This window comes from Equus przewalskii, chromosome 17, assembly GCF_037783145.1.
Source record: "Equus przewalskii isolate Varuska chromosome 17, EquPr2, whole genome shotgun sequence".
Taxonomy (NCBI): domain Eukaryota; kingdom Metazoa; phylum Chordata; class Mammalia; order Perissodactyla; family Equidae; genus Equus; species Equus przewalskii.
Genome location: NC_091847.1, coordinates 67,479,876 through 67,503,487, shown reverse-complemented (window position 1 = coordinate 67,503,487; position 23,612 = coordinate 67,479,876). Strand labels below are relative to the sequence as shown.

The window sequence follows — 23,612 nt, the reverse complement described above, 5'->3', positions numbered from 1 at the left end:
TTATATCCCATTGGCCTGCATTTAGTCACATAGCCACGCCTATCAGCACAAGGGATTGGAAAATGTTTCTGGTTGCCACATGCCCAGCCAAAAATCAGGAGTTCTATTACTACAGAAGAAGGAGAGAGCCGATATTGATGGACAATCAGCATTCTGCCACAGGGCTTGACCTAAAGGTAGACATGAGTGCGCTGTCCATGGACATATAATGTGGCCTGGTATGGGAAGTATGTCCAACAGAGGCGTATTATTATTAATTTCCTCCTTCTGCAAACACAGTATTTACTGAGTCCTTTCTATGTGCTGAGCACTGTTCCAGCTACTAAAAATAGAGCAGTAAACAAAACAGACAAATTTCCTGCCTTCATTCAGTTATACTCTAATTGGGAAAGATAGGCAATAAACAAATAAACAATATAATGCAGAATAGTGATAAGTTTCATGAATAATTCATCTAGATAAAGGGATAGACAGCTAAGGCATGTGGGTGGGAGGGGATAGTTATTTCAGATAAGTGTCATATGAGCAGGGACAGGAATGAGGTGAGGAACAGCCACCCAGATATCTGGGAGAAAAGGCACAGGCAGAGGGAACAGTAAGTACAAAAGCCTTGAAGCAGGAGCATACTTAGAATGTTTGAGGAACAGCAAGGAATCTGGCATAACTAGAGCAGGGGCTGGGGAGAGATAGGAGATGAGGATGAAAAGATAGCCAGAGTTCAGGTCCTGATAAGGACCAGAAAGTGGACTGTGAGTAAGATGTTCTTTCTTCAGGAATCTGAAAGCAAAGTTGTGTCAGGGGTGCTTAAGATCATCCCCAGGTTCCGTGATTTGCTGGGGGACTCACAGAACTCAGCATTTAGTCATACTTAGGGCTATGACAGTGACGGGATACAGAGCAAAATCAGCAAAGGGAAAAGGTGCATAGGGCAAAGTCTAGAGGAACCCAGGTACAAGCTTCCAAGAGTGCCCTCCCAGTGGAGTCACTCAGGAGGTGCTTAATTCCTTTAGCCACAGGATGTGACAACCAACCACTATGAAATGCTGTCTACCAGGAAAGCTCATTACAGACTCAGTGCCCAAGGTTTTTATTGAGTACTGATCACATGGGTACCCTCTTCCTGGCGCGCACCAAATTCCTAACCCCCCAAAGGAAAGCTAGTGTTTACCATAAGCCGTATTGTTTGTCCAAATCATATCGTTAGGCAGCATGAGGCATGCTTGTTTAGCAAATGGTCAGAACCCTTCTGAAACCTAAGTTCTCAGATACCAGTTAAGGGCCAACCTTCCAAGCAGGAGTTTCTAAGAATAGCAGTCTTGGGCCTGTTGTTAACTCTTTTCTGCACAAAAACACAGAGAGAGATGCATGAAGTAAAGTGGAATATGAGCCAGGAAACTGAACAGAAACTAAGCAACTCCATGAGTTAGTAGAAGCAATGAGTAAATAGAATCCGTGAAATAAATAAATTGAGGAGGAGCCAGAGGGCAGTAATAACGGCAGGAGGAAGAAACAGAGAAGAGAGAAGCCAAATCAAGTGAATGGAAGGGCATCTTGTGCAGGAAGAACGAATACCCTTCTATGTGACAACAAGCCCAGTATCCCTTTTGGGACATTAGAATTGCTGTATGATCCTGGAGACCAATGAACAATGATCTGGTTCTTCCTGAGGCCTGATTTTTCCATTAAAATGGTTTCCCATACTTGCCTCCTAATTTCCTCTTGTAGCCTTATACTAAATTCCAAGGGGCTGGCCCAGTGGTCGGCTCCACTTCAGTGGCCCAGGGTTTGTAGGTTCGGATCCTGGGCACGGACCTAGCACTGCTATTCAAGCTATGCTGTGGGGGCGTCTCACATAAAATAGAAGAAGACTGGCATGGATGTTAGCTCAGTGACAATCTTCCCCAAGCAAAAAAGAGGAAGATTGGCACAGATGTTAGCTCAGGGCCAATCTTCTCAAAAAAGAAAAAACAATTCTGATCACGCAAGATCAGAGGCATGTCTGTGCTCCATGAAAGCTGAAAGCACCTCACCAATACACCCAGGTTTTCAGCCATTCAAAACATAGACTTTATAGAGAAAATTAGTGTGGTCTCCAAGGGATCGCTGACCAGCTGGATCAAGGACCAAGATTCCTAGTTTGGCCTGAAACCTGCCTCCACCCACCACCAGGAAGCATGATCGAGCCACATCAAACTACTCACAACTGTACTCAGATGCAAAGTGCACTTTTATGCTTTTTAAATTTTGACCATGTAGTTCACTCCACCTCGAATTCCTCATCTTTTCATCCTCAGAAGATACCTCAAATGTTGTTTGCATAAACAAATATGAAATAAATTATGTTCCTAGTACTTAGCATAGTGCTTCACAAATGGTAATTCTTTAATAAATGTGTACTTGATAAGTGAATGAATGAGTGAATGAATGAACCAAGAAACAAAGGAAATGAGTCACCTATTGAAGAGTTCTGATCCCAGGAGTCAAGGCCAAAGCTCTTCGACCAAGACACCCAATTCTCAATTCTCATGCCTGAAACAATAGTATCTCTCACCTATTGGGGTACTTATTATTTTACGAATTATATTGCTTATGCATTATATTATTTCTTTGAATCTTCAAAGAAAATTTTTTTAGCAGATGTTAGATAGCCATGTTAGTTGATTCTAATAATTTCCCTAGTGAGGAATCAGATTCTTTTTTATTTTTGACTTATGAGAGGACTTAAATATTCCCCAACCAAAAAAATATGTGCTAAGTACACTCCATTTTGTAGTATCCAAGTATGTATACAAGTGAGTAAACGCAGAATCGCTCTCCTGCCATGAAAGTCCTTCCTGTCACTAGTGCCTCATATATGTATGCATATTTGTAATTAAACTTTTCAAAAGGGAATACTTTCAAGTAGTATTGTTTTCATAATCTACCACTTATGGCACTGAAAGTGAATTCCCTAAGAAATTTCACAATAAAACCAATTCTAAAAAGCCTAGTCATGGTCATAGCAAACATCAAATAGAATCTAAATATGTTCCCTTTCCACAAGATCTCTTTTAAGTAGTGGCCCTTTAAAATCTGATAGTATATTTTATAGCTTTCCTTTATTTCCTTGAAAGTTATTAGAATCAAGGCCTTTGGTTAAATGCTTTGATGACATGCTGTAGTTGGCTGTTGTTAACATACAAGAGGTTGCAAGAACTAAACACAATAGATTCCCAGAAACTGAGGACAGATTTTTAAAAAATAGCATCATCTGAAATGGAAGCTAATTAGAATTAATTTTGAATTTCCAAGATTAGCCATCTAATCATCTAATCATGTGTGGATGAGATTGGGGTGTTGCCCAATTCTTGTGTGTGCAGGAGAGGAGGATATGGTTGAGGGGTTGCAGAAGGAAACTAATATTTTTTGAGCATTGTCTTTGTGTTAGGCACTTAACATACACTTTCACTTAATCTTACAACACCCCTGTGCATAAACATACCCTACAAATTACTGCCTTTCTTTATTTCCCTGTTTTAAATAAAAAATTAATCTAATCTATTTTTGGGAAGATAACACATTTGCATGATTAATAATTCAAAAGGTAACAAAGTGTTTCTAGTTTGACGTCTCTTTCCCATGTCTGTTCCCCAATCCCCCAGTTCCCCATTCCCTTCGACCACCAAAGTTACCAATTGTGCATCATTCCGTAGATAGTCTGTGCCTTTATAAGCAAATATGTATATATATTCTTTCCCCTGCCTCTTTTTACAATATCCTGCACCTTGCTTTTTTCCTTTTTAATACGTCCTAGTGATCTTTCCATAGTGATACATAGCCTGCTCATTCTTTTATAGATCTTCGCAGTATTCCATTGATGGATGTACTGTAATTTATTTGGTTAATCCCCTATTGATGGACATTTGAGTTATTTCCAATTGTTTGATATTACAAACAATACTGTATATAAGCCAAGACATATGTCATTTCACACATGTGGGAGGGTATCCATAAAATAAATTACTGCCTTTTCACCTTTCACCAAAATTTCATTTTCACTCGATGAACAATTTTTGCACTGGGTAGGAATACTTGCTAAAACACTTTAGTCTTTTCTTTGTTCGATACAAAAGACTCATTCATGTCATAGACTGAGACTACATCCAAATTATGTGTTCCACACACTAATTTACACCAAGACGGTTGCCTCACTAAGAACAATCATTTCTTAGACCTTCACCTGTATTGCCAGAACTAACAATTGGGAGACCCACAAAAAAAGTAATAATACCATTGACTGCCTGCGAAACAAGTTGAGAGCAATACCAGGCAGTGTTTTGGCCTGGCTCATGAGCATAGCAACTACTCACTGGCCTCAGAAGCCTTTCAATTCAAGTTGACATCTCAGCAAAGTCTCTAGGTCTGTGGCCCTTCTGGAGAAGCTTGTCTATGTCCAAAACTCTCTAAACATTTCCTGTCAGAGTTCTTAAAATTGTAATCCCTAGGATATTTCACAGGCTCCCATTAGCAAGGGTCAGGAAAGTTACATGCATTGTTTTCCACTTACCAGTCCAGAGCAGAAGCCAGTATGCTCTGAGCTAGTTCCAAACAGTTAATTTAATGTGGGTTAGACCACCCCGTGGGCCTTATCAATGACTGTTCAGTCACTGCCCTCAGGAGCCCAGTGATGGGATCCATACCACTGAGCTTCCATGCTACTGCCTCCTCCAAAGTAAACCCTGATCCCAGACTCTCCCCTTTGTCCTAAGAGCTACTCAAATGAAAATAGCCCTCCAAGAGGGAACACTGTAGACTGAACCAGTCTTTACACACCGTTTTGGCTGATTTTATCATATTCTGTACAGGATAACACTTTAATGGGGAGGAGGAGAAAGAACTCTGTAGATGTGTCATAGGGTTGGAACAGAGTGCCACTGAGAGGGGGGCTCTAAAAGATGATTGATACACAGAAAAGGTTAGTTTGCCTCAGAGTCGTCCCTGGAATATCATCCCCACCATCGCCCCTCCCATTTTAAATCCGCTTCTGAACATGTGGAAGAACAAAGGTCAGGATGGAGTTTTTGACTCTGCAGTGTTATAATAATTAACTTTACTTAATGACTCTTTAAGTATCGGCATGCTCTAGGATCAATAACTCTAATCAATGCATTAGATAGTCTTCCAAAATTACTTATGGGTACCTATGAAGGGTGTTTGGGATTATACCATTTTTTTAATACAGTCAGCTCTAAGAACAGTTTCATAGCAGTTTGTTTTTCAAAAGAATTTTCTCAAGAGGTGATCCTGGGTCTTTAAGCATAAACTAAAGGTTATCTCTCACAGAGACATAGTTTATCAAGGTCTAAAATCACTCAGGCTGAAGAAGACCTCTGCCTAACTGCTGGGGGGTGGGGGGGCGGTGGGCAAGTGGAGTGAAATGCCTAAAAAAGTGGGTCACACAGTTAATTACACACAGTTTAGCCAAGAGTTAAGCAAAAGGCAATCTCACTCTATCTCTTTGATCTGTATCCAATTTGAAACTGTCGCTGGCAGCAACTTGGTTTTTGTTATCTTCTGAGCTCTGGAAGGGCCTGGGCTGGGCTGTATCATTTATGACCTCTCCTGGCTGGCTGGGAGCAGCTTGCTCAGTGAATGTCTGGGGCAGTGGGAGAAGAAAGCCCTGTGGCTATCCCACTGGATATAAACCCTAACTGGAAGCATACAATTAGGCTGCAACTACCATGCTCTCTCCTTCATTCCCAGAGAATTACCCGGGAACATTACTGGAAATGAGCTGTCTTGTCCAGTCAGCTCCCATTCTCTCAGGAAGGTTAGAGCCGTGTGAATTTCACAACCTTTGCAGCTTCTTGGGAAATGCATTATGAGTTTCCAGATCTCTTGCTTAGCCTTAAGAGGATTTCCAAGTGATTGCAAAAGTGAAAATAAAACCCAAAGCCATTTGTACTTTGGTATTTATGAATAAGACAGGAAGTGAAAATTGCATGCAAGTAACCTGGACTTCACAATCATAAGGACTTTTGGGAACTTAGTGAAATTCACGGTCCCTGTATGGAAGAAATAAATATTGTTAACGATACAAGCTTACTCTTGTCATATACCTCAATAATTTATGGAATGTTAGGGCTGGTAGAAATTTAAAAATCATGTACTTCATACCTTCATATCGTGAATTTGAGACCAGAGAGATGAAGTTACTTGTTGATGTGCAGTCAGTTCATATGGTAGAAAGAACACTAGGGTTAAAATGAGAAAACTTGAACCTGAGTCTTAACCCTGCCCCTTTCTGATAGTGGTTTTCAGATGAGCCAGTGAGCATCAATTTCTATATTGGCAAATTGGAGTAATTTATACCCCAAACAGGCTATGAATGTTGCTCTGTTGTGTGGGAACAATGAGATGCCATTAGGAGCTTAGAAATACTTTGGCTCTTACAGAGTCATACTAGTAAAATTCACACATAATAGATAAGAAAGTCACATGAAATTGTAAATTGATGACAGAAAAGTCTATTTTTTCCCTGATTTTGTAGAGTACTACATGTCCATTGTATTAAAAAAAAATCCAGGGGCTGGCCCCATAGCATAGTGGTTAAGTTCAGTGTGCTCTGCTTCAGTGGCCTGGGTTTGCAGGTTTGGGTCCTGGGCATGGACCTACACCACTCATCAACCATGCTGTGGTTGTGACCCACAGGCAAAACAGAGGAAGATTGGCACAGATGTTAGCTCAGGGACAGTCTTCCTCAGCAAGAAAAAAAAATCCACACAATAAAGAAGAAAATGAGGATTATTCTTAATTCCTGGTGAAAGTATTTCCAAATGTATTCTGGAAGAATTCCTCATATCCATGTATATAGGATCTTGCCACATCTGCTTTTGACACTTAAGATATTGGTGTACTTTTTCACTGTATTTGAGAGCACTCAGAATTCCAAGCAAAATGAATTGGGTACAAAATCTGGGAAGCCAATCCGATGTGAAACATGATGGTAATTTGATAATACAGGAAGAGACTGAGTGAATAAAGTGAGAATGATTGGCAAGAAGCAAAGCAAAAGGAAGCCCCCAAACCCCAGAATGGAGACCAGGTACGGTGCTAAGGTGTTGCAGTCTTTGCGTAATTTACTCCTCTCAACTCCCCTACACCATAGGTTCCACTACTGTTCTCATTTTTCACATGAAGAAACTGATGGTCAAAGAAATTAAATAAGTTACTCAACATCATGCAATTAGTAAGTGTTAGGAATTGGATCTACACCCAAGCAGTACATTTCCAGAGGCTGATTTTTTTAATTTATATTTTATTTTTACTAAAATTACACATATACATAATTTAAAGGATCAAATAGTTATTCAAGGTTTATTTGAAAACAGCAGTCCCTAGTCTCTACCTGCCTACCCCATTCTCACAACCTAGAGGCAACTATTTTCCTTCCCTCCACCCACCAACGGCTGATTGGTAAGGTGTTTACCTCTGTGTTGTTAAATAATGTGTTTGAATTATTACTTTGCGGGTTTTCTGTTTTAAGCATTCTCTATTGTCATCTCATTCTAGAAGGGGAGGATTTAGCCCTCTGTCTCCCTCATTCCTCAACGTCTTCATGAGCTTGTGTCCCCTCTGCCCATTCTCTCAGTATAGTCTGCTGTGGTCTGAATGATTTTGTCCCCTGAAATTCCTATGTTGAAACCTAATCCCCAATGTGGTGGTATTTGGAGGTGGGGCCTTTAGGAGGTGATTAGGTCATGAGAGTGGAGCCCTCATGAATCGGATTAGTGCCCTTATAAAAGAGACTCCAGAGAGATCCATTGCCCCTTCCACGGTGTGAGATTACAACCAGAAGGCATCGTCTATGAACCGGGCAGCGGACTCTCATCAGACTCTAATCTGCCAGCGCCTTGCTTCATCTTGGACTTCCCAGCCTCCAGAACTGTGAGAAATAAATTTCTCTTGTTTATAAGCTATCCATTCTGTGGTATTTTGTTATAGCAGTCTGAATGGACTACGATAGTCATACTGTGATTTTCATTATATCTAATATTCAGTGCTGACAGTATTATAAGCAGGCAAATGCTATTCACAGCCGATACCTGTAGACCACCGTGACCACTTCTCCTTTCCTACACAATCTCCTATTTTCCCTGGAATTATTGTCATGATTATTTTACTGTTGTTTACTCAGTTTTCTTTGTACTTATTACAAACTCACTCTCCCTCAGTTGTATAAATCTCCTTTCAGTGTATTTGAATGCACTGGGGACTCTAACCATTTCATCTTCTGGAGGAAATCACACTAGCTCTAGCCCAGGTCAGATGCCCTCTAGCATTAGCTCCACTTGGGAGATTGAGACCCCTTTATCCTTATTCTGGGGATTCTCTTCACCTCTCTCCGGTCTTGGATCCTTTTTCCTGATTCCTATGTCTGCCTCTTTCTTGGTTTGTTCCCTCATTTTAATGAAAGACACAACTCAGGAGTTTCCTGAGAAAGAGTACAAAGGAGGTAAATTTTTTGAGACCTTGCACATCTGAAAATATCTTCATTCTACACTTAATGGTTTTCACAGCATAGAAATCTGTTTTTCCTCTGAATTTTGAAAGCCTTTTTTCCTTGTCTTCTAGATTCAGGTGCTGCTATTGAGAAGACAGATGACATTCTGGTGGTTGATTTCTTATATTAAACTTTTTTTTTTCTTGGAAGTTGGTAGTTTTACCTCTTTGTCCCTCTTGTTCTGCATTTTTTGTTTATTCTTCAGTATAAATTTATTGAGTGCCTACTATGTGCCAGGCACTATTATAGGTGCTGGGATTATGTCAGTGAAAGTTTTATGATGATATACTCAGGTGGGTATCTGGTTTTACCCATTTTTCTGGGCAGTTGGTGGGCCCTTCACTCTGGAAAGTGGAGGATTTTCTCATTAATTGTTTCTGTGATAATTTCCTATCCTCTGTTCTCTGCTTTCAGTAACCCTATTATTAAATGTGGGGCCTCCTGGACTGCTCCTCTAATTTTTATATCTTTTCTCTCCTACTGTCTGTTTGCTGATCTTTTTACTGTACTTCATGGAAGATTGCCTTAGCTTTATCATTTAGCCCTTATATTGAATTTCTTATTTCTAATGTCATATTTTCAATATCCAAGTTTCTTTTGAGCTTGCTGAATATTCCTTTTATAGATAACCCTGTTATTTTTTCATGTCTTCTCTCTCTGAGGACAAGACAGTTTGTTTTTGAAGTTTTCTATTGGCAGAGTTTGTTTTCTTCGAGTTGCTTTCTTCTGTTAGTTTTGGTCTCTAGCTTTCATTAATAGGCATTCCTCAAACATCTGGTAATTGCTGGCTGTTCAGTTTTATTTTAAGAAAGGGGCACTGAAAAGAGGATGCTCTGTGTGCATAAGGGGATCTTCATTGAGCTTGCTACAGGATGGTGTGACATAGGCCAACGTTCTGGACCCGTGTCAGTATCTTTTGTCTTCGCTGATTAGATTACCCAGAGAATTCTTCCAGCCTTCTGCCAAGAAAACATAAGCCTGGCTAACACTGTTCTAGGAGCCAAGTGGAGGAAGAAGATTGAGGAAGTCTCGGCACACAATTTATGAACTTAATCCTCAGCCTTCAGTATTGTAGCCCTCATCCTTTCCCCATAATCTCAATCCAGATTATCTCTGTTTTTGGCATGAGAATAAACCATCAGTTTCATACTGAATGAGGGAGAGGCCATCTCCCACCTGCAAGGGATAGGAGCGGGGGATTAGGGAACTACCAGCTTCTTACAAACACCCCTTCTTCCACCAAATCTCCTGTGCAATCGCCACCCTCATTCCCTCTTCCTAAAGTACCTGTTACTCCAGTTTTTTAGGGCTCTATATTGTAAATTGTCTTGGCTATCATCAAGTTTACCATTCAGCTTTCTTGAGTGACCTAATTCAGTTACTACTTGTCTGTCTGCTTTCTAGTTTCTAAAAGATTACTCTTTTGTCTCCCATCCCACTCCCTTTGTCCTTGTGCATTTATGTTTTGTTAAAAATCATTTTAGGGGCCGGCCTGGTGGTATAGTGGTTCAGTTCGCACTTTCCACTTCAGTGGCCTGGAGTTTGCCAGTTCAGATCCTGGGTGCGGACCTACGCACCCCTTGTCAAGCCATGCTGTGGCAGCCATCCCACATATAAAGTAGAGGAAGATGGGCATGGACATTAGCTCAGGGCCAGTCTTCCTCAGCAAAAAGAGGAGGATTGGCAGCAGATGTTAGCTCAGGGCTAATCTTCCTCAAAAAAAAAAACCCCACAAAATCATTTCATTTTCTCTTACCTGGGTGAAGGAAGGAAGGGATTTGAACGCTTATGTTCAATCTGGCATCTTTAACTGGATTGCCAGATCTTAAACTAGTATCAATATGTTATAGAGAAGTCTGCAAGGTTTCTTCTTCTTTTTTTTTTTAAAGATTGGCACCTGAGCTAACGACTGTTGCCAATCTTCTTTTTTTTTCCGTTGATTTTTTCTCCCCAAATCCTCCCAGTACATAGTTGTATATTGTTTTTAGTTGTGGGTCATTCTAGTTGTGGCATGTGTGACGCTGCCTCAGCATGGGCTAATGTGCAGTGCCATGTCCGCCCCCAGGATCTGAACCCTGGGCCGTCAAAGTGGAGTGCACGAACTTAACCACTCCACCACGGGGCTGCCCACCCCCCGCCCCCACAAAGTTTATTCTAACTATTCTAGAAAGATGGACACTAAATCTAGCAAACACAAACACAGTCACTCAAGAAACGTGATAACCATAGTTGGACAAAATGTCCATCGTGACTCCATCTTTTTTTGTTGTGATTCCATGCTCACCAGAAATCTTCTAATTATGTGAAACTCAACATGTCCCAGGGAAAATTCGTAATCTAATCCCTAAACTAGGTTCTTTTACAGTGTTCACCGTCTTAGTAAGTGGTACCTCATCCTTTCATTTCCTCATGTCAGAAACTTAGGAGTAATTCTAACGCGTTCTTCCTCCTCAGCCTCCACATCTCCCCGTCACCAAGTCCTGCCTATAAATATTTGTGACGTGAGTCTTTCTTTCCATCTCTGCTGTGAAGACCTCAGTTCAAGTTAGCAACGCATCTCGCTTAGCCTTCTGCAGTTGTCTCGTAACTGGTCTGCCTGCAACCGTTCCAGCCCCTTGCTTGTCCATTTCCCTTTGCAAAATGCAAGTCAGATCTGGTCCTACACAATCTGCTTAAAATCTTCAATGACTTCCCATTACTCTTTAGATAAAGAAGACGATCCTTAGCAAGACCTGTAAGCATCTGCAGAGCCTGGCCTGTTTCCTTCTCTGGCCTTATCTAGTGGTACTCCTCCCCTTGCTGTCAGCTCCCCACCCATGCTGCCTTTCTTTCTGATCCTCTTTGTTCTGAGGCTCCTTCCCCCAGCACAGACCCCTTCAGGCAGAACAGCTGCCTCCCACAGCTGCTCTCAACAGCCCAACTTCCCTCTTCACTTGGCCAGGGTTATCACTCACTCATTGCTTAAGTCTAGGTTCTAGAGTCACTTCTTCAGGGAAATCTGGTGACGTCAGCCTCCTTTTTAATATACTCACACTGAAGCGCGCTTCATTTCTTTATAACTCTTATCTCACTTGTTAATTAGGCCCTCGGTTTTTATGACTATTTTATTAACATCTGCCTCCCCCACCAGATTGTAAGCACCATGAAAGCAAACAGCATGTCTATTACTTTTCAACACTATATTCTCAGGACCTGGCTAATTGCTGATTGTCCCTTTAAGGGTTGATTTAAAAAGAAAAGGTAATATGTATCTTGGCTGACATCTTCCTCAAATTCAGAAGAATTTCAGTATACTGAGTATCATGCAATCATTCCTTTAAAGATTCAAAGTCATTATAATAAAAGACATGATGTGCTATAGTAGATTTCTTAGTCTTTTGAGTGTATAAGGATATTAACCATGATATTAAATAGGCTCGGACTGATTTTTCAGAAAAAAGGTGAGACAATTTTGGCGTGTTTAAAAGGGAATTTGAGGGGCCAGCCTGCTGGCGCAGCAGTTAAGTTTGCACATTCCGGGTCATCAGCCCTGGGTTTGCCAGTTCAGATCCCAGGTGTGGACCTACACACCACTTGTCAAGCCATGCTGTGGCAGGCATCCCACATATAAAGTAGAGGAAAATGGGCACGGATGTTAGCTCAGGACCAATCTTCCTCAGCAAAAAGAGAAGGGTTGGCGGCAGATGTTAGCTCAGGGCTCTAATCTTCCTCAAAAGAAAAAGGGGGAATTTGAATTTTGTAATGCTCAACAGAAGACTAAGAGATTGGTTCAATTACCACATTCAAATATAGGAAGCATTAAATAATGACAATTATTATTATCATTATTGAATACTTATCATGTACCAGTAGTAGGCAAGACCTTTAAATACATTATCCCGTTTAATTCTCACAGCAACCCTCTGAGGTAGCTAACTGGCAGTATTTCCATTTTATCAATGAGAAAACCCAGGCAAGTTAAGGAAGAGGTTAAGAAGCTATGGGTCCAAGCGGTTGAGTCAGTGTTCACCCCAGGCAATCTGGCTCTAGAGCCTGTGAGTTTAATTCCTTTAATGAGAAAGGTGATGAGCAATTCTTTTCAAGAGGCCAGGAATTTGACCAAGGAAAACTGATCTTAAATTTGGGAGAACCTTCATTTGGACACAAGGAAGAACCATCTAGAAGTACTCAACGTTGGAATTAGCTGCTTTTAAAAAGTAAGTTGCATGTCTATTCTGATTGACTCTGAAAACCAGAATGGACTGGCATGTAGCCCAGAAGGGTCAATTAATCATGTGTTTGAGGTCAGGGCTTAGACCCGATGATCTTTTGAGGTCCCCTCCGGTTCTCCAACTCTGAAAGATCGCTTAGTGCTGAGTTATCTTGTGTCCTCAGCCTTCTCCTTGGTTGAAAGTTTGCCTAATGTAGTCAACTTTGTATTATCCCAGGGTAGCTTACCCAGGACAAATCTTGCTTTACTGAGTTTAGTAGTCACTCTGCTTAATGACTTGCTGTGTTAACAGCTTGGCATACACTTCATCCACAGTCAGCACCAACTCAGTTTAATTACTTGCTTTGTTGATATTATACTGTCTTCAGGGAAACACTTTGAAACCCAAAACTTAACCAACTCCTGTAGTACCACGGTCTCCCCCACCCCCCCCCAAAAAAGTATGGGATCATAAATTATACTAAAGAGGAAGAAAAAGGAGAAGAATTTAAAGAAATTGACATGATTGACAGGACGATTTTGATGAACTCAAAGAACATGAAAAAAAGATGAAAGAAGACAGTGTGACAATAAATCAGAATGGCAGGGTTTATAAGAATAGTGTTAGGAGGCCAACCTGGTGGCACAGTGGTTAGGTCCACACGTTCCAGTTCGGTGGCCTGGAGTTCACCAGTTTGGATCCCGGGCGTGGACCTATGCACCACTTGTCAAGCCATGCTGTGGCAGGCATCCCACATATAAAGTAGAGGAAGATGCACATGGGCGTTAGCTCCGGGCCAGTCTTCCTCAGCAAAAAGAGGAGGATTGGCAGCAGATGTTAGCTCAGGGCTAATCTTCCTCAAAAAACAGAAAAGTAGTGTTAGGAAGACTAAATCCTTCTTTAGAATTATCTTGAGGCTTGCTAAAAATATGCTAAGGATACTTTGGAAAAAGAGATATATTTTTAAACACACAGAGAACCCAGCTTTCTGGGGCAAATGTTGTACGTGGTGGCAGCTGCTGTGTAGAGGAAAGCACAGTGGAATTGCGGTCTCCACATCTCTTCCTGGAACTCTCCATGGATCTGCCCTGTTCCAGGGAAGCTGCTACTGTCCAATCCCCATGCAAGGGAAGTCCCATTGCCCTCACTGTGTATTGGGCTGCAAGACTCAGACAAATGGTTCACACCTGCTTTTGGGGAATACTTGTCTAAAGGCCTTAAAACCTTAAAATCTATATGCTCAACTTCACCAAATGCCATATGTCTGCCTGTCATATCTAAAAAAACACTTCCCCCACTGCTCTGTTGAATCATTAGAAGAAAATGGGAAATAAAGGATGAATTGTATATCTGTTTGGACTCTAGGCAAGTTCTCTGCACTGTTCTATTTGACTTAGATAACTATTTTTTTAAAAAAAATCCCACATAGGGAGTTTAATCTGGTTTGTGGAATTAGAGATCAAAAAGTCAGGGGCACGTCTGTGCATCAACCTACCCGTGGGCTTCTGTAATGCTGTAATGTTTTAATGAAAGAGCACTAAAACCTCTTAGCAGTTTTGATTGTCTTCCTAGGACAGTGCCAGTGGCCCACAATGACCAGCAACTCTTATGTATGTGAAGATGATTGACATTATCATTCCCCAAATGCTCTAAAGCTCTAGTTTTATAAGGTTTGTCACATTTGGAACTATTAGTTCAATGTCTGTCTCATCTTCAAGTTCACTGCAGGCTTTGTCTGCCCAGTAGTGCTGGATGGTGCCCTAAGAAACTGTGTGATGCAATACCTTGCTGCTCCTACTTTATATCCTAATCCCTTCCCACACCGTCATCTTTTATGACTGTCTTTTCTCTGTTGCATTTCTAGTATTTAGCAGAATCCTTGTCACAAAGTAAATGCTCAATAAGTAAGTGGGTGGATGAATGAAAAAGTAAATTAATGGCTTGGGTGTATTTTCTTACTGTCCTCAGGACCCTGGGAAGATCACTTAATCCCGTGTTCCCAAACCTGGCTGTACTTCAGGATTACCCTGGGAGCTTTTTAAAAGCAGGGATTGTTCCTCATCTCTAGGCTCCAAATAGTAGTTTGCAAAACTCCCACAAGTGGCTATGATGAGCTCATAGGTTTGAGAAGCTAGGATTTAATCTATCTGGCCTCACTTTCCTCATCTGGGTTTGAGAAGCTAGGATTTAATCTATCTGGCCTCACTTTCCTCATCTGGAAAACAACTGGTCCTGCTGCGTCACAGAATGTCATTAAAATCAAAAGCGATAAACTGCAAAGTACTCTAGCACAGAAGGGACTGTGCATGCCTGTGTACGGTAGGACAAGAATGGAGGGCAACCCAATAGACCTGCCAGGGAGAACAAACACACAATTTCACAACCCAGGTGCTTCTCTGTGGCACATACGTGACTCATCAAATTCTAAGATTTGAACAGGATCTGCATGTTTTCTAAACAAATCAACTCCTCACCTCTTTGTCTATAGATCTCCTACATTTCCCTTCTGCTAAACTTAGAGACAAAGCACCTGTTTTATATAAAAAATAATGAAGGTTATTAGACAGAGTAGATTAGGGGAAGACCATTCATTCATTCATTCATTCCTGGCTTTAATTCTCCACTTGTTCAACTGGTCATAATTCGTCATTTGAATCTCATGCAAGGTGATGTCTTCAGGCTACTAATCCCCCACCCTAGTGTCAACACCACTGTTGCAGACGCCATCAGTGCTCCCCCAGAGTCCCCAGATCCCAGTTATTGTTTCTGTGTGCACATCCCCCAGCTTCTGCACACTTAGTTCTAACATAACTCACTGGCAGCCTTCTTCAGAACTACCCTTGGGCTACAGGAGCCCTTTAGGCAGGGTGCACTGACAGGCAGAAAGTGGGGGGGGGGGGGGGGGGTTGGAGGTGGGAATGTCAGACTCCCTCCCTCAGTAGCCAGCTCCTGACCAGCAGAGGTGTAGGAAAGCCCAAGTGACTTGCCTTGGGGCAGAATAAACTATGCAGTGTCATTTACACTCCAGAGCTCCCGTGGGTCTAGGCTGAGAATGAGACCTCACCAGAAATGACACGTTTGCATGGCTTCTTCCTCTCCACTACTCCATTTCACCCACTCCCTTACTGGTTTTTTATTTAAGAGTCCTTAATAGTCATTTGCGCACAAGGCTTCATCTCAAGATCTTCCTCATAACTTCCTCATGTTGCTCAGCTTAGATATTATAACCTAAAAGTAGCTTTCCATTTGCATTTGTCTGATTACAAAGATGGAGTGTGCATCCATGTGTCCATAATAGTTAAGTCAGTTGGTTTCTTCTTTTGTGATCTCGTCTTTGCCCGTCTTATTAATTCAGATTAGGTCTTTTTTTGTTTGAGGCATAATTTACATACAGGAAAGTAAACAAATCTTAAGTGTACAGCTCAACAAATTTTTGCACATGTACACACCCGTGTAACCACCACCCGAGTCAAGATATAGAACATTTCCAGCATCCAGCGGCTCCCCCATATCTCTTCCCATCTGCAGTTACCACTCCCAAATCACCACTCTTCTAATTTCTATCATCATGGATAAGTTTAATTGGTTTTGTACTTCTTATAAATGGAAACATCCTTTATGTACTCTTTTGTGTCAGGCTTCTTTCATTCAACATTACACTTGGGAAATTTATCCATGTTGCATGTGTCATTCATTCTTTTTCATTGCTGTGTTGTTTTCCATTGTGTAGCTATACCACAATTTATTTATTTATTCTATTGTTGATGGAAATTTGGGTTGTTTGCAGTTTGGAGCTATTGTGAATAAGGCTGCTATGAACATTCTTCACATGTCTTTTGGCAGATATGAGCAATCATTTCTGGGTGTATACCCAGGACTGGAATTGCTGGGTCATATGTTATGTGACTGACTAGCTTTAGTTGGTGCTATAGCAAAAATTTTAACTCTTTGTCCTGTTTGGGTAAATTTCCCCCTAGTTGATTGCTTGCCTTTTAAATTTTACTTGTCTTCTTTTTTCCCAAGTTTTATTGCAGTATAATTTTCACACATAAAACTCACCTTTTTTAAGTGTAAAGTTTTAAGAATTTGGCTAGGATTACAGTAGGATAACCACTACCACAATCAAGACAGAGAACATTTCCATCACCCTAATTATCTTCTATTTGAACATAGAAATATTTAAATTTTTGATGCCATCTTGTATGATGTATTGCCTATTATTTCTCTATTTTAAAAATTCTTTACCTGTTAATTCCTCCAGTTGAAGTCTAGAATTACTCTACAAAGTGTCAAAACAAATTTCATTGCCTTCTTATCTGGAAACACAAACATGTAATAAATACAGAGTCCTGGCTCTTGAGCTGGACAGGTCAGCATAGGAATCCCAGTCACTTACTTGCTGGATGACATTAGGCAAGCTCCTAGCCTCTCTGATATCAGTTTCTTCTTCTGTAATGTGATTATAGTAACAGTGCCTTTGCCATGAGTTTGTTGTAAGAAGTGGTGAAAATAATGAACATATAGCAAGAGCATGCTATTTACCAGGCACTGTTCTAAGCACTTTATAGGTAGTAACTTATTTAATTTTTTTTTTTGAGGAAGATTAGCCCTGAGCTAACATCTGCCACCAATCCTCCTCTTTTTGCTGAGGAAGACTGGCCCTGAGCTAACATCCATGCCCATCTTCCTCTACTTTATATGTGGGATGTCTACCACAGCATGGCGTGCCAAGTGGTGCCATGTCCGCACCTGGGATCCAAACCGGCGAATCCTGGGCTGCCAAAGCAGAACTCATGCACTTAACTGCTGCGTCACCGGGCTGGCCCCCAGTAGTAACTTATTTAAACATTACAACAGTCCTGTGAGGTACGTATTGTCCCTCTCCCAGTTTTATAGATGGATAAACTGAAGCACAGAGAATTTAAGTCAACTGAGTCAGGCTCAAGAGCTGTGTGCTGGCCACTGCAGCACTTCTCCACTTCATAGATAAGGAGATGACAAAGGGAAAGCCTGGAGTACAGTGCCTAGCACGAAGGACACAGAAATGCTAATTTTTTTTTTTTTTTGTCACTGAGGAAGATTGGCCCTGAGCTAACATGTGTGCCAGTCTTCCTCCATTTTATATGAAAGACACTGCCACAGCATGGCCTGACGAGTGTTGTATAGGTCCGTGCCCAGCATCCAAAGCTGTGAACCCCACGCTGCCAAAGCAGAGTGCACAAACTTAACCACTACGCCACTGTACCGGCCCCAGAAAAACTAACTTTCATCTTTATCATTTGTCTTCTTTATATACTGAATAAAGTTACATAATTGTCCTTATATAGGTCATGTACATTTCTTGTTAAGGCTCCTCATAAATATTGTGCACAAGATGTCTTTTTTTCCCACTGTTTTCTCATTGTTTATTTTGGAGCATAGTGAAAGCTATTGACTCATTGTTTATACCATGGAGCTAAAAGACCCTCAGCAGCACATCAGTACCATTTAAAACACCCCTCCAAAAAGCAACTTTAATTATGTCTAGTGCTCTTTTAATATCAGATGAAGTTAGTAGATAGTAATGAGGAAAAAATGGAAATAAGAAATAGCATTTTAGATTCTTTCTCCCTTGGTTAAAGGGAAAAAAGAGGGGAAAGAGTAGGAAGAAACAGTACACTCATCTGAGACTAGTGCATGAAAAACCAGAGCATGTTACCTCTCCCCCAAAATAACACTTTATTCTCAAGCTCCTTTTTAATGTTATACTTTAAAGCAATGTTTACAGTTTCAATTGACTAAGTAAATTTTCTAATGTCTTCCCACCGCTTGGAGGATTCTGAGATGAGCAAACACTTCTTCCTACTGCATGTTTGTATATTTTATTGTTCTTGTTCATCTGATCGGGGGGAAAAAAAGGAGGGGTAACGTTTTTTTGGAAAAATTGATTTCTCTTAAATAGATAGCCAAACATACTTGTTGGGGACAGGGGGAGAAGAACGTTCCTCTTGGGCAAAAGATTAAGAGGTTTTGACCTTTGTATAGTAGATACATTTAAAAGTGACTGTGTCAGCTGTCCTGAGAACATTTTAGCGCCTGTGAAGCTATGCCTGTGTCAATGTAACAATGACAGATCTGCTGCCAGTCAAGAGGCCAATGGGAAAAGATGCTAGTCAAAGAACAAGGAGAATAACTCAAGGAGGATTAATGAAAGGACTGTTTACAAAAGGTGTGGGCGGACAGAGGAACAACAAGGAATGGTTCAGTATGCGAGGGCCAGTAATAGTGAAACTGTTACCACCTCGGACCAAAAGGGAGAGAGTGAAGGAGCGGTGACGGGAACTCGGAGAGCCTGAAGGTAAGGCCACATTCTGAAGATCCCAAAAGGACGATCATATCCAGATCCAATAATAAGCATAATGTGCACTCAAAGGAGGCCCAGTTACAGCACTAGAAAAGGTGGTATTTCCCTAAAGCCACTCAACACGTGTTTCTTGAAATTAATTTTATTAAGCATAAGAAAATCAGCTAATGTGATAATCAAAACTTTGGGTTTGTAAATGACAAAAACCTAAGTCAACTGGCCAAAACAAAGAAAGAGAATTTATTTGGTCACAATTGGGAAATTCAGGAGTGCAAGTGGCTTCATATGTAGCTAGACCCAGGGGCTCAGCTAATTGTAAATCTCTCGGGGTGAACAAGCATGAGAAGAACTCTAGCACCGTCCCTGTCCTCATTCATTCCTCCCAAGGGTAGGAGGCGTGATCTGGGTCTGTAGGTACATGGGTGCAGAGGAGGACAGTGGGGGCTAAACTCTAGCAGAAACTCAGGTCACCAAACCATGAGCCATGGCCTGGGAGAGAGTTATCCAGCTGGTGAACTGGGAAAACGATTGGGCATGTGGGCATGGTTCAGCTCCTCCAGGGCCCTTCGTTTTGTCTGATCAGATCATCTGTCTTCCAGTCCGCCCTCCTACCTTGTGCTAAGCACTCTGCAAAGGAAGGCAAAGTCTAAAGATTCCAGCCATGCCAGTGGCTGGTTGTAAATCAAATTAACTAAGGAGTAGAAGGTTAGAAAGTTCTTTCGGGCAGCAATCCAAAGCCATGAGCTCAGTCAGCTTATCAGTAATAAAACTATTTCATCTCCATTTACCCAACCTCTGCATCTACCTCTCAATTTATTCTGAATTTAGACAAAGAGGGTATTATATTTCAGACCCCGAAAAACTCCATCAATAGTGTTATCAGGATACTTTCTACTCTTTCCATCTCTCAACAATGCTTTTCTTTCTGTGCTTCATTCTCAGGCAGATTTTTCTCATTTTGGAGTAAAGACGGCAAAAGAAAGTTCAAAGTTTACCTTGATCTTGCAGCTTACAATTTCTGTGAGAAGAGAGTGACTTTCATGATAACTCTAGCAAATATCATGGGGAAATTTGTCATTGGTTTGGCCTGGGTCTTGTCTTTATCCCTGGACAGGAATGGAGCACCTTGATTGGCCACACCTGTGTCACTTGACCACTCCAGTCTCTGGGACTGGGTCAGCCTCACCTGAGCCGTACAAGATAATGAATGAGGAGGGGACTACACTCATGAGGAAACTGAGCAGAGAGTAACTAGTTTAGTCTCAGCAGATTGCTAAGGACTTCAGAATGCTTTATCATTTTTTTTCTTCTTGTTACTAGTTGTCACCTTGGCTATACATTGGAACCACCTAGGGAGCACACCAGCCCAGACTAATTAACTCAGAGTCTCCTGGGGATGGGACCCTGGCATCAGCATTTTTACAGCTCCTGAGGTGCTGCTGATGTGAAGCCAGGATTGAAAAACAGTGTATGTAGAACATTATTTCTTTTCTTTTCTTTTTTTTTTGAGGAAGATTAGCCCTGAGCTAACATCTGCTGCCAAGCCTCCTCTTCTTTTTGCTGAGGAAGACTGGCCCTGAGCTAACAGCTGTGCCCATCTTCCTCTACTTTATATGTGGGACGCCTACCACAGCAGGGCTTGCCAAGCGGTGCCATGTCCGCACCAGGGATCTGGACCAGCTAACCCCCAGGGCCACCAAACCCCCAGGGCTGCCAAAGTGGAACGTGCGAACTTAACCGCTGTGCCACTGGGCCAACCCCCCAAAAACATTATTTCTTATCTGGGGCCAATTAAGGTTGACATTGATCTTGTTCTCTAGCTAGCTTTAACTCATTCAAAATAGGAAGCCTGAGCGTAGAGGGAGATTCTGGGAAGACAGAAGTAATAGTCACATGGCTTTTGAATCTTTCTATATTTCTATGTAAAAACAGACAGAAAAACTAAATACAAAAACCAAAACCCGTGAACGACGTATGCAGCCAAACTGGGTACAGGATATGCCCACAGACCGTGAAGTGACAGCAGGTGATGGCAAACCACAGTTTCTGTTAATGGATGCAGAGGAGAGGCAGCTGGGTGTCTGAAGGGTGCGAGACCAGGAGATCCACAGAACAGGGGACAGCAGCTGCCTTCCAAGACAAGGCCCCACCCAGAGGAGAAACTGCTAGAAGTGGAATCAAATTGAGCACAACAGGGCCAATAAAAAGTGAAGGAAAGAGGGGACCCCTCCAAAGTCAGGGAGTGGAACAGAGTCGGGAACTTTCACAAAAGAGAGTCAACTCCAAAATGTGAAAGGTAACACACTAAATTTTAAAAAATAATTATCTTAGGCAGTAAAATTTCTTAAAATTTTCGTATATTTCTTGTCATTTAATACTTTTTTTCCAGTGAGCTTGTATAGCTGAAATAGTGAGCATGTATTTTGTAACATGCATATTTTACAAAAGCCATATATATTTAAATTATAATACATATTTAAATTAATATTGAAAGATAGTACTCTAAAATATAGGTGCCTGAACTAGCTGATATATCCGAAAGGCAGTACCCACAAAGATAGGACCCACCCTGAGATCAGCTAAATTAATCCAAACCGAGTAATCAAGAAGGAAAGTGGGGCCTTCCAAGACAGACTGTGCTAACAAGCCACTGGTGCCACCGCCTTCTGCTGTAGACTTGCTATTGTTTAGACATTATGAGGGCAATGAATGGTAACTAGCCGAATGCATAAGTCTAAAATATGAATGAATGTAGAGTATGAGAAAACTTTAAATCAGTTTTGTTTTTTTTTTTAATGAACCTTAAAAATCAAGTAAGCATTTCAGGAGAATGAAAAAACTAGAGTAAAGATTATTTAGAACTTTGAATTGGAGAATACTGCAGTGTTGGGCTAAACTCAGTTTCAATAAATAGAGTCAGCTGAAGAAGTAAGTCTAAAATCAGGTCTCAATCTCTTCTCTACTGTAACACACACATGAGAGACTTCCTGCGTACATAATGCTCACCATTTCCCACATGTTAGCTGATCCTCTCTCCCTAGAAACATGTTAGAATGCAAGTGAGAGATTCTTGAGTCCCCTTTATTTAAAGAACTAGAGGAAACCTTGGAAAACTTCAGGACAACTCTTGTCAGTAACGATGAGGTGGTGAGGGCTTTGGCGTTGGCATGAACCCACGTTTGGCTGGTAATCTGACCATTTCCCCAATCTACGTTCTCAGGCAAAGTACTTTACATCTCAAAGTTTCATTTTCTCCATATGTAAAATGGGCTTAATAATTCTACACAGGCTGTTGTGATAATAAAATGAAATAATGAATGTAGAATATTTAGCACAATGCCAAAATGTTGGCTATTAATAATAATTATAAACTTAACCAGTAACAATCTCTGTATGGATGACAATACACTAGTGTGAAGGGGAAAAAGTGCCGTTGAAAACCAGTAATCTAAATAGTCTTAAGTTTCATTCTTAATAAAATTCTTTTATTCTTTATATATTTCCTTCATATAGTATTCAGGTTAATAAATTACTTATTATTATTTAAAATATTACAAGTACCTACTATGTATAAGGCACATTCACATTTGATGGTAATTAGACAGTAAAGGTATTTGGTTTTCTCTCATTTTATTTAGCTATTTATTTATTTATTTTTCAGGGTACTCTTCAAATGAAGAGTTATTTTAAAACCAAAGTAACAGCCTGATGGATGGATGCCTGTACAGACAGCTCATCTTCACTTCTGAGCCTCAGCAGGACTTAGCTGGGCTTCTGGAGTACTGAGCTGAGCCTGCAACTGTGCAGCCTGGAGCAGCTCTCCCAATCCAAGAGTGGGAGGTCTGTGGGACCACAGATTTCACCAGCTGACTGCAGAAAAGCCCTGAGTTCATCTCAACACCTGTCTTCATCTCAACACCTGTGTTCTGAGTTGTCCAAGCCCTGGGAACCTGGTAAACAAACCACCCTCAGTGTTAGTCCCTGTCGTCAGCAGAGTATTGTAACCAGCTGATTTCCTGTGCATGGTTGCAAATAACTTCGTTTGAGTGATTTCTCACCCAGGTGACTAAATCAACTGGTGGGTTTAGCGTTTGTTTGGACAAAGACTTAGAACCTGTTTTCCGTGGTGCAATTTTAGTGTCTGCGATCTTTCCAGTCATTTTTGTCTACAAGCTGTTGGCCCTGAGAATTATTTACATTTTAATTACAAGTGCTCAACCCCCTTTAGGAAGCGAGGCAAGCAGCTTATTTACTTCCTACAGGCAGGCTTCTGAGGAAACAGCTTAGCCAGGCTTGCTGAGCTATTGAACCAAACTAAAGTAACTTGCACCAAGTCCTTATCCGCCAGCTCTGCTTCTCCTCTGCTGGGGCTTCTCAGGGGAACCAAAACTGAAATAAGCTGCTCTATGTAGCAATCAAAATACTGCCTCATTTTTTCCGGCTTCCTTTTCTCTGGATGAAGCAACCTTCTACCAGATTCTATTTGCGTATATGTACAGCTCTCATTTATTGAGCATTGCAAGGGAGTGAGTTTGTT

At 41.2% G+C, this 23,612-nt stretch overlaps 1 long non-coding RNA gene across 2 annotated transcripts in view; it reads left to right on the top strand.

Annotated features, from left to right (window-relative positions):
* The window catches only part of LOC103552824 (uncharacterized), a 44,586-nt gene that overhangs the window by 15,764 nt on the left and 5,210 nt on the right, over positions 1 to 23,612 (top strand). For both annotated transcript variants that reach the window (XR_011528830.1, XR_011528829.1), the window contains exon 3: positions 22,737 to 23,028. This is a non-coding gene — a long non-coding RNA (uncharacterized lncRNA). The remainder of the gene's footprint in view (positions 1 to 22,736; positions 23,029 to 23,612) is intronic.